Source organism: Etheostoma spectabile, chromosome 21 (genome assembly GCF_008692095.1).
Source record: "Etheostoma spectabile isolate EspeVRDwgs_2016 chromosome 21, UIUC_Espe_1.0, whole genome shotgun sequence".
In the NCBI taxonomy this organism is placed as follows: Eukaryota; Metazoa; Chordata; class Actinopteri; order Perciformes; family Percidae; genus Etheostoma; species Etheostoma spectabile.
In genome coordinates, this window is record NC_045753.1 from 12,312,329 (window position 1) to 12,321,749 (window position 9,421).

At 40.3% G+C, this 9,421-nt stretch overlaps 1 protein-coding gene across 3 annotated transcripts in view; it reads right to left on the reverse strand.

Moving 5' to 3' along the window:
• The window catches only part of LOC116670956 (leucine zipper putative tumor suppressor 2 homolog), a 31,571-nt gene that overhangs the window by 10,490 nt on the left and 11,660 nt on the right, over positions 1-9,421 (reverse strand). For 2 of the 3 annotated variants that reach the window (XM_032501737.1, XM_032501736.1), the window contains one exon: positions 7,342-7,460. The gene's annotated coding sequence lies outside the window, so the exon portion shown is untranslated. Of the gene's footprint in view, positions 1-3,329; positions 3,533-7,341; positions 7,461-9,421 lie in introns of those variants that run through there. The other variant, XM_032501738.1, reaches the window with a different exon arrangement.

Consider the following 9,421-nt stretch of genomic DNA (forward strand, 5'->3'; position numbering starts at 1 on the left):
AATACCCCACAGTCAGGCAGTAGACTGACGGACTCAGTCACTCCTCCAGCAGGAGGAATGTGCGGACACACCGGCTAATGAGAGCTAAGACTAAACATGGACAGAATCAGTACTGGTCAGTGTGAGGACGGGGCGACTCTACAGCCACTGCTTTTCTGATGCATCATCGTTCACATTGCCACATGCTTGTGAGAGGAGATTTAAAGTAATATTCCTCTCTGCAGCAGCCAACAGCAGCAGCTCTGGGCATCTGCTGTCCCACCAAGGCTTCAGAGTTTTATCCCCAAGCTTTCAACCCTGACACTTTTATAGATTTACTCACAAGAAAAGCAGCATTGAGAGAAACTGCAATTACTGCATTTAAAAAAAAGAAATGTGATCGTACTGCATAAAACTGTATGAATCAAATCCTACAAAGTAAAAGACAACACACACTGCAAGCTACACAAGCTACACAATTGAGTTCATTGATTAATTGGTTTTAACATTTGTTTTCTGGGAATATGTTTAAACACACATGTATTCCATAATATGCACCGTATACTGTGCACACAGCTCTTCTATAAGACAGGAAGACCCCTACCATTTAAGTTGAATTTGATTTAACACCAAACAATTTTACTGTTGACCAAATGATCACAGACCAACTGATAAATAATGGACTGGTAATACATCCTGCACAGATTATAGCATATAAAATAAGATGAACCTTTAAGACCCCATCATTTTTACAATATTTACATCTTTATCAAATCGTTCTAGTACCAAATCTGCTTATCCAATTTGAGTCTATTGTACTCTTCAATATTTAATTCTTAAAGTTACAACTCAAAGTTTTGCTGTCTTTGGCGGCACCTATGGCGATTGGGGGTACTCACAGGTCTGTTTTTGGATCTCACTTCCCCTTTTTTTCCATCGTCTGTAGTCTTAGCTCTTTTGTTTGTTCGGCCATAGTAACCATTTAGACCAGGGGGAAAACAGCACGCCTATTCACACACAAGTGAGTGGAAGAGCCACTCTGTTGCCACTGCTGGGTCACTAACTTTGGCCGTTTATGATTTTTCTCAGGAATATGTAATATTGCAAATGTGGGGGCTTTTGTCAGGATGCCATGAACTCAATTACAATTGTGTTACCTTATTTGGCAATATTGATTTAAAAGACATTTAAATAAAAATCTTGGAGATTAGACATTTTGAGAATTATAACTTTTCCCAGCAGAATTTACATTTACCATTATGCTATATAACTACCTGAATATTTTGTACATTGCTCTCTGCTAACAAAAAGGAGAACAGATCAAAGTTAGGGATAAGGAATTAGAATCAAATCTTTTCAAAATCTGGATATTTATTGAACCAGTCACAAAATGTCTCTTTACTTTTTACACTTCTTACTTCTGTGGTGAAATAGGAGGCGTAACAGGGATGAGAAAGCCATATGCGGAGATCAATACATAGATATTTCAGTTAACAAGATGTTACTGAATATGAACTGTGAATCCGAGTCGGCAGTCAAAGGACTGACAGCCAATCACAGCAGTGTATTTCATTACACGTACATCAGCAAGTCTAGAGAAATTCCGGTGACATTTATTTGCATGAAGGGCAACCTTTCGTCTGAGATTGACAATCGGAGAAGCAAACAGTATAAAAGCCTTTTTATAGAAGCCATATTACAAAGATACAGTATACACGGTTTACTGGCCCTGCCCTGCAAGACTGCAACGTCACACAAACCTGCTTTGAGACAAACTGAAAAAACCCTGCACTAAATCCTTCTTTGTTAGAGCCACACCATAAACACACATCCACAGCCTCAGAGGTGAGAGTCTAAAAATATTCCCCACAACAGGTAAGGCGTTGGGATTGAGGGGAAAAAAAAGAAACCCTGTCATACTGGCCCTCATCACTGGGAGCAACACCACCCCTGCCTCAAGGAAGACGTGGAGAGAAAGAAGCAAAGAGACAGAATGAAAGGGAGGAAAGGGTGTCTTAGTTTTCAGCAGGCAGCGTCTTCATGAGGGAACAAACAAATGAGTCTGGAGATCCCCTCCTCCACGCTCCATCTCTCTGCCCAAACTTCTGAATCCCACTTCCCCCTCCCATCTCCTTATTCTTCCCCCTCTTTCTGGAACATAGAGGGAAAGTGTAACAAAGCTATTTTAGTTTTGTAGACAACCTACCTTTCCCTGGGCAGACACCTTGCAGCCCTGGCAGCAGACACTATGGTCACCGTGCCAAGTGTTAATGTTCCCAACTAGAGCTGGCTTATTGTTTACTGTTGATTAACTGTTTATTCTATAAAATAGCAGCAAGCACCCAAGGGGAAATCCTCAAATTACTCAAATATATTCAATTCACAATCCTCACATTTGAATAACTTTGAGTACCTGGCATTTTTGCCAAGTAAATGACAGAAACCAGTAGATGATTGTAAAAACTTGGCAATAACTTTTGTAGATCGACTAATTGATTGATTGGCTACTTGTTTCAGCACTTATCAGGTATTAATACCTTTTGTGGCATAGTTTGTGTTGTCCGTCAGATGGACAGCTGATACTCACTGTAAATGCTGCATTTCTTAGACAGGTTTTTTAATCTCAAAGACTTCTTTGGTAAACAAAAGGTTCAATATGAACATTTTGATTAGAAAGTGCATGGCATATCGACAAGAGAGTCCCTATTGAAGTATAGAGGTGGCAGCCCATATAAACAAAAGCAGTTAACAGGCATTTCTTAAGAAGACATACAGGTTTGCTTAATTGGTGCACTGAACAGACACGCATGCACACACACTACAGCCTGTCAAGTTTCTGCTTCCTGCAACTAACAATACAGTTTTAATGATGAATTAATCCGCTGATTATTTTCTCTTATATTTGTTTAGTCGTTTAGTCTATGAAAAATAAAAAATATAAAATCTCAGAAGATGGTCATTTTTTTAAATGTGTCTATTTTGGTTAACTAACAGTCTCAAACATATTTAATTTACAAGAGAAATGGCAAAAAGTTACATTTGAGGATAGAGAATAGTTGCAATTTTTGCGTGGCAAAAATAAATTATTAATCGATCATCAAAATAGTTGCTGATTAATTTTAATCGATCACTGACCAATCTGTGCAGCTCTAGTTATTTGCATAAGATAAACCTGCACAAGTTAACTGACACATCATTACGAAGCAAATCATTTTTTCACAGTGACTGGATAAGTCAAACCGTAAATGAACCACAAATAGCTATCACCAAACATTTTGGTCACCTTAATTGCTGAAGTAATAAAGTTGACTTCTCTTTTCTCCAACGTTCCTTCCCTCAGAGTTTCTTACCCCAGTTTGCTCCCTGCATATCTGCTCTGGTGACTTTCTGACCAGCTTCTTATCTTCCAGCCTCAGCTCCTTCAGCGTCTCAGGTTTAGTCGGCTCAAACGTTCACTGTGTTCCTGTTCTTCTGGATGTTTGGCTCCGTTTCCAACCCTCCTGAGGAAAACTTCTCTAAACCCCCAGCTCATTCTCAAGCCAAATGCTGCCAATGTGAATGGGAGCACAGTCCCCTCCCCTTCCTCTCTCTAATGCCCCCCCACTCCTTCCTGCCTCCCACCTCCTCCTCCTCCTCCTCCTCCTCCTCTTAACACAGCCCAGCCTCTCTGACAAATACACCTCCTTTCTCCCCACTCCACTCCTCCACTACCATTTCCTTTGACCAAAGAAACTACACTCGGCAAAGTCCTCTACTGCCTTTGTCAGGCAGTTAAAAGAAAAGAAAGGAGAAAGAAATGGAAAGCCAGGGAAAGGCGAGCTGTCAGTTCAAGTCCATTCTACTTCCCCTGCCTATTTCAAATAGAAAGGAACGGTAAATAAAAAGACAGTGCATGAGGATATCGTCTCACTTTAAAAAGTCTGCATTTGCCACAGATACGCTTTTTGGATTTCAGCCTTTTCATCTGTCAAAACTGAGTCTTCTTCTAAGTGTATTAAAGACAAAAACTAAAGAAGATTAAAGAAGAAAAAAAGCCAGGAGGTGTCGGGAGAAAGAGGTAAAACTGGTGTGAACTAAAGTTTTAGGATGCAAACGTTGTAGTAAGAAGTAAAAAAAACTCTCTCTATGAATATTCATCGAGCACTGCAGACCTGCTTCTCATCTGACAATCTGATCTAAAAACACAGCTCACAGGCCAACACCAAAACTTAGTTAATTATTAAGCAAATTCTTAAATAAAGAAGCCATCAATCTGAGTTAAAGAGGTATACCTGTCAAAGATCAGCCCTTATGTTCCTTAAAAGCAAAGACAAGAGAGGATTGTTACATTTCAAGAGGCAGAGCGGGATATATGAGTCATTAGCTTATGGTGGCTAATGTTAGCTAGTGTTGGCAAACTTAAAAAAAAATACTGCTGAGTCAGTTCACTGATGACTCTTCTTTACTTGCCCCTCTTTATAACGCAAATACATTGATGGCTATTGATGAAAAACGTTGGCCATGAATCAAAATCAAAAAGAAGTTTTAACACATCAGTCTTAAACCTGCAAAAGGTAAAGTTGCAGGTCAGAAACCCAAAACAATGAGCTGAAAAACCCTTAAACATTATGTGTAACCCCTTTTACATACATACTGTACCTTGTAGTCATCTGATCCATTGTTAATATTAATTAATCTTATTAATAGTATTGATTAGTGTAGCTTTAAGGGTTAAACATTGACATTAAATGGAGAAATTTAAGTTTTACACATTTTTCCTGACAGTTATAATCAACATGGGGTATTCATGTTTTTATGTGTTTGTGCCCTGGTTAAACCTCGAATCTGAAAAATCTTTTACAATGTCTCTAACATCCTAAGAAAACAGCATCCAAAACAGTATTCTTTTGTGACAGCGGCAGCATTCAGCTTTAGCCTTGACCTGTAATCCACCATCTGGCCAAAATGAATTAAAAAAAAAAAAAAGAAGAACGACAGGATGCAGTCGGAGCTCGGCTCCTAAATGAAGAGAGGGGTAAAGTAGGGTACAAGAAGTAGGCTATGCCCTGCCACAGCCTTACACACACACAAACACAGATCTGTCCCACTCCCTCTCTCTTTTTGACTCCCTCGCTCTCCTTTCTCCTATAACTGGGTCACACGGCTAGGTACAAAGTTTGTCCTTCAAGCAATAAGACGTAGGAGAGGAGTTTAAGGTCCTTCCCTGTCACGTCTCAATGGGAGGTCTGGAGAACACTGAATATGCCACAAGTTAAGTCCAGTACTGCTACAGACAAAACAACAGAAACCACTCTCAGTTAGAGTCCAAGATTGGACAAACAAACACCATCAATCAGCAGCTCCAAGGCCACCAGTGCTGGGATAAAAAGGCAGGCTGCAAATCACCCCTGTGAATGCCACCATTAACACTGCCTCTCTATAGGCTAGAGGTGGGGGGGGGGGCTTAACATGACTCAGCCTCAGTTGATTTACAATCCGAAGCAGCAAAGTAAAATGACTACTCTGTGGCTTCCTTCCTCGTCTGCAGGATAGCCAAGGAAAATCCATGAGGGGAATGAAAGTAAGATTCCAGTGTGGCTTACAGAAATGCTGGGTCCATCCGTCTGGTGGTTTCTGGTTTATCTTCATAGTTGTATAGTTTAAGTTTATTATCCTACAGAGACACACAAAACATTTAGAAGTGCAGTCTGCAGGCCAATTTCTGGCGAACATTGAAAGTGGTTCCTGAGAGGCCACAATTCTAGTTTATCTGTATCCATAGCGGATGGCCAGCAGGTGGTCATCTATCATTGGCCGAGCTGCCATCTCTCAGCGGCTCGTCAGCCTGCTTCCTTCTATATTTTCATAACAACACCTCACGTCTGGGACCAGAGAGCGACAGAAAGCTAGGCCATCCATCAATGTCCGCGCTGCCTCTGCGTGGGGACATCACTCCCTCTGGGCACTGTAGCTAAAACTGGCCTCGACCAGCCGGCCCTTTGGATCGCTTACTTCCAAAATAATCTACCAAGGCACAAAGCAATCCAGGTACACCTCCGAAATAAAACTAGTGCGAAGGTTTAGCGCTTGGCGGTGGGTGACTCATCACTTTCAGACACAAATGAAAACAAGGAAGAGAGAAAGCTTTGTAGATTGAAAGAACTACTTTTAGTAAGTCCTGCCATAAATCCACACAAATGGGATGGCTGTATTGAGTTGGCAGGACCCCGATTTAGCCACACTCTGATTTACTGTATAATGTTCTAGAGAGATTAGGGTTACGCCTCCAGCTCTGGAATTACAGAAAAACCCTACCCATGATTAAGATCTGTTGCTAACTCCCACGCAGCAGGAATGTGTTAGCATCCACACATAGTGGGATGCACACTGCTATGTGTGCGGCAAGCTGCAGCCAATTCTCAACGTCAACAAAGTCTTAACCAGAAATGCTTAGTTTCAGATGTCATAGAGTTAACACAAATTAACCTTATGTTGTCTTCATGTTTTCAAAGTTTCTTTATCAGAAATATGTGTTTCTTTCAACCAAATTAACCAAAAATAACATGCATGGTTCCTTACAACACTCTTCGCAAATGAAATTAATGATCACTACTTTCATTACATTTTGGGTGTCTTATTTAATTTTATAGCATTTGTGGTGCAATGGTGAACTATTATGCTTTATACCAGATTAACACACACACATTTTTTTTTACTTGTTCTTATAGCAACTTTGATGTCCTTTCCTAAATAAGACAATTTTTAATAAAATAGTTTTGTCTTTTTTTAGCTCTCTGTTTGACCATGACAAAAATGAGTGTAAAACAACAAAAAAAGTTGGATAAACGGAGTAACACAGAACTGAGCGAGCAATTATACTTTTCTATGCTTTAAAAACTACCAAAGCAGACCAGGTCAATTTTGACTGTAGAAGACAACAGGTGTGATTATTATACGTGCTGGCATTCAAAATAACAACATAATATCAACAAAGTCTCAATCGGGCAGAACCTCTAGCTCACCCAGTAAGAGCGTGCGCCCCATGTAGACTGAGTCCTTTGCAACAGCCCGGGTTTGAATCCGACCCGCGACCATTTGCTGTGTGTCACCCCCCATCTCTTTGCCACCTTTCCTATCCACTGTCACTATCAAATAAAGGGAAAACCCCCCAAAAATATCTTTAAAAAAAAAAGTCTCAACCAGAAATGCTTGGTTTCAGATGTCAGAGAATTAACACAAATTTAAGCAGCAACTTTTTTAGAGAAGATTCCTGCAGCAATCCAAGAATGTTTCCACAACATCAAACTTCAAGAACGGCAAAATGGCAAAAAGTTCTCATTCATTCTGATTTACACCCCATTTTGTCCAAAAGGCTCCACTTACCTGTTAATGACACCCTGTCTTTAGCTTCTGGAGGCCTTAGAAAAGCGTGGGGTACAGGTCGGTCAAGCATCCCAGGAACTCAAACCGGTGAGCAGATCTTCATTCTCTCTTCTCGCAGACTGAGGGGATCAAAAGCAAAAAACAATGCATGTCGTTGAATCAGCAGCAGAGAAGCAGTGAGACCACTTCCGTTGTGGAGAGTTAAAAAACCTGAAATGTGACAAGTGTTTATAGTTTATAAGTCAGTGAAAAAGAGGAAAATCTGAGTCATGATGGCAAAAAGGCTTCACGTGGAGCAAGGTTGGGACTGAGGGGATTTTCCATGTCAACAAGAGTGAAGACCGAGCACCCTGTTCATACACAGGTCCAGTCCCAAAGTAAAGTAACATTTTTTTTTACCGTTTTCTCAACATTTTCTATAGTAGATGAGGTTAAAAAAACAACTTAGCACCCATATTATGCTCATTTTCAGGTTCATAATTGTATTTTGAGGTTGTACCAGAATAGGTTTATATGGTTTCATTTAAAAAATAAAAAAAAAACATACTTTTTTTGCAATGCACATTACTGTGGATCCTCTTTTCATCCTGTGTGTTTAGGTCTCTGTTTTAGCTACAGAGTGAGACATCTCACTTCTTTACTATCTTTGTTGGGAGTCGCACATGTGCAGTAGCTAGGTAAGATCACATCAGCTAGCTAATGTTTTTCCAACTTTGGTCAGTACAAGGCAGGATTAGCTGGGAGACTTCTTCTAAACAAGGGGCACTTGTGGAATACCTGCAGAACAGGGACATGGAAGTAGTTCTAGGCTAACGGCAGAAGCGTGGGACAGATCGTAAGTCGTGGAGTGTTGTAAATCCTTGTAAAACAGGATTAACATCTTGCCCATGCGCACAGATCGGGTACCGACAGCTCCCCCTCGTCACCATTATGAGTTCCACCAATCAGACACATCACTGTGGAATTGTGGTCTAATGAAGTATTTATCAAAGACATTGCAAATAAAAGACATTAAAAACGGCCTTATGATAGATTTGCAAATCAACAATATTTAAATTGAGGGAAATAGCCACAGACTGTGGTGCACTGTGGTGGGATCTGAAAGTGGAGTAGCAGCTTACTGGTTAATGTGCATCCTGTTTTATCAGCAGGATCAGGGATGTTTGCTAAAATTAACTTTACCAACTTCCTGCAGGGTAACTGCAACTGTACGGACTTTACTTAAAGCTAAACAACCCTTCAACTCTTCCATCTGTTCATGCTGTAGGTTTCAGACAGATGGAAGTGCTGAGGAGACTGTGGCTTCCCACATGTACTGTAGTTTAATCCAGATGGCTTAAAGGTCGCACTGTGATCGTACCAGAGTGTATACTCCAAACCCTGTACAGTAATAACTTAAAGGAGAATTCCGGTTGATTTCAACATGTAGCTCTGTTTTTTAAACATTTGTAGTACTGTCAGTCCTCCTGCTAGTGTTAGCGCCCAACAGGCTTAAACAGGGCAAGTTTTTTTAAACGTGTTTTTAGCCTCTAAACATGTTCAAAATGTCATTAAAATGGCCTACCCTTGTGCAGTGATTCCTTCCAAGTGATCACAGGGAATCTGACTGGAGTAGATGTAAAAGAAATGCATAAAAGTTCGCTAATTCAGCTGTTTAGTTCTGGTGTTGAGAGGCAGTTACAATTATTAAATGATTAAATCAATGACTAAATAAGGTAGTGTCTCCAAACTTAGCTCAATTATAAGTTGTCTCCTGCTAGGTGTACTACAGCACTTTAAAAAATAAGCATATGTTTATTTTCGAAAATATGTTTGTATCTCTTTTCTGTGTTGCAGTTCGTGGACGGTCCCAAAGCACTCCTCGTAGTATCAACTAAACCCTGAATTAGCACAACTTTCATGCATTTCTTTCACATCTACAGCAGTCAGATTCACTGTTTTCACTCGGAAGGAACCACTGCACATGGGTAGGTACTTTTAATGACATTTTGAACATGTTTAGAGACTAAAAACACACTTAAGACTTGGCCTGTTCAAGCCTGTTGAGCGCTAACTCTAGCAGGAGGATAACACGGTGTAG